We start from the raw sequence: 2,500 nt of genomic DNA, 5'->3' as shown, positions 1-2,500 counted from the left end.
GCCCAAAAACGGGCCAAAACTGGCCATTTTTGGCTGCGCGAGCGAGCGGCGAGTGGCGGACAGCGAGCGAAGCGAGAGGCAGCACCGTCCCTGCTATACGAAAGCCCCATCCAGCCCTGTGCCACCCGGGGGGTTCCAGGGTGCTGAGATGGCTGACATTTTGCTCCGCTCACGACGGTCGCCGCACCACGCAAGAACAGCCCAAAAACAGGCCAAAACGGCCCAAAAACGGGCCAAAACTGGCCATTTTTGGCTGCGCGAGCGAGCGGCGAGCGGCGGACAGCGAGCGAAGCGAGAGGCAGCACCGTCCCTGCTATACGAAAGCCCCATCCAGCCCTGTGCCACCCGGGGGGTTCCAGGGTGCTGAGATGGCTGACGTTTTGCTCCGCTCACGATGGTCACCGCACCACGCAAGAACAGCCCAAAAACAGGCCAAAACAGCCCAAAAACGGGCCAAAACAGGCCATTTTTGGCTGCGCGAGCGAGCGGCGAGCGGCGAACAGTGAGCGAAGCGTGAGGCAGCACCGTCCCTGCTATACGAAAGCCCCATCCAGCCCTGTGCCACCCGGGGGGTTCCAGGGTGCTGAGATGGCTGACGTTTTGCTCCGCTCTCGACGGTCACCGCGCAACGCAAGAACAGGCCAAAAACTGGCCAAAACGGCCCAAAAACGGGCCAAAACTGGCCATTTTTGGCTGCGCGAGCGAGCGGCGAGTGGCGGACAGCAAGCGAAGCGAGAGGCAGCACCGTCCCTGCTATACGAAAGCCCCATCCAGCCCTGTGCCACCCGGGGGGTTCCAGGGTGCTGAGATGGCTGACATTTTGCTCCGCTCACGACGGTCGCCGCACCACGCAAGAACAGCCCAAAAACAGGCCAAAACGGCCCAAAAACGGGCCAAAACTGGCCATTTTTGGCTGCGCGAGCGAGCGGCGAGCGGCGGACAGCGAGCGAAGCGAGAGGCAGCACCGTCCCTGCTATACGAAAGCCCCATCCAGCCCTGTGCCACCCGGGGGGTTCCAGGGTGCTGAGATGGCTGACGTTTTGCTCCGCTCACGATGGTCACCGCACCACGCAAGAACAGCCCAAAAACAGGCCAAAACAGCCCAAAAACGGGCCAAAACAGGCCATTTTTGGCTGCGCAAGCGAGCGGCGAGCGGCGAACAGTGAGCGAAGCGTGAGGCAGCACCGTCCCTGCTATACGAAAGCCCCATCCAGCCCTGTGCCACCCGGGGGGTTCCAGGGTGCTGAGATGGCTGACATTTTGCTCCGCTCACGACGGTCGCCGCGCCACGCAAGAACAGCCCAAAAACAGGCCAAAACAGCCCAAAAACGGGCCAAAACAGGCCATTTTTGGCTGCGCGAGCGAGCGGCGAGCGGCGAACAGCGAGCGAAGCGTGAGGCAGCACCGTCCCTGCTATACGAAAGCCCCATCCAGCCCTGTGCCACCCGGGGGGTTCCAGGGTGCTGAGATGGCTGACATTTTGCTCCGCTCACGACGGTCGCCGCGCCACACAAGAACAGCCCAAAAACAGGCCAAAACAGCCCAAAAACGGGCCAAAACAGGCCATTTTTGGCTGCGCGAGCGAGCGGCGAGCGGCGAACAGCGAGCGAAGCGTGAGGCAGCACCGTCCCTGCTATACGAAAGCCCCATCCAGCCCTGTGCCACCCGGGGGGTTCCAGGGTGCTGAGATGGCTGACATTTTGCTCCGCTCACGACGGTCGCCGCGCCACGCAAGAACACCCCAAAAACAGGCCAAAACAGCCCAAAAACGGGCCAAAACAGGCCATTTTTGGCTGCGCGAGCGAGCGGCGAGCGGCGAACAGCGAGCGAAGCGTGAGGCAGCACCGTCCCTGCTATACGAAAGCCCCATCCAGCCCTGTGCCACCCGGGGGGTTCCAGGGTGCTGAGATGGCTGACGTTTTGGTCCGCTCTCGACGGTCACCGCGCAACGCAAGAACAGGCCAAAAACTGGCCAAAACGGCCCAAAAACGGGCCAAAACTGGCCATTTTTGGCTGCGCGAGCGAGCGGCGAGTGGCGGACAGCGAGCGAAGCGAGAGGCAGCACCGTCCCTGCTATACGAAAGCCCCATCCAGCCCTGTGCCACCCGGGGGGTTCCAGGGTGCTGAGATGGCTGACATTTTGCTCCGCTCACGACGGTCGCCGCGCCATGCAAGAACAGCCCAAAAACAGGCCAAAACGGCCCAAAAACGGGCCAAAACTGGCCATTTTTGGCTGCGCGAGCGAGCGGCGAGCGGCGGACAGCGAGCGAAGCGAGAGGCAGCACCGTCCCTGCTATACGAAAGCCCCATCCAGCCCTGTGCCACCCGGGGGGTTCCAGGGTGCTGAGATGGCTGACGTTTTGCTCCGCTCACGATGGTCACCGCACCACGCAAGAACAGCCCAAAAACAGGCCAAAACAGCCCAAAAACGGGCCAAAACAGGCCATTTTTGGCTGCGCGAGCGAGCGGCGAGCGGCGAACAGTGAGCGAAGCGTGAGGC

This window comes from Musa acuminata, unplaced genomic scaffold, assembly GCF_036884655.1.
Source record: "Musa acuminata AAA Group cultivar baxijiao unplaced genomic scaffold, Cavendish_Baxijiao_AAA HiC_scaffold_37, whole genome shotgun sequence".
Taxonomy (NCBI): domain Eukaryota; kingdom Viridiplantae; phylum Streptophyta; class Magnoliopsida; order Zingiberales; family Musaceae; genus Musa; species Musa acuminata.
The sequence above is the reverse complement of the archived record's forward strand: the minus strand, read 5'-3'. Positions refer to the sequence as shown.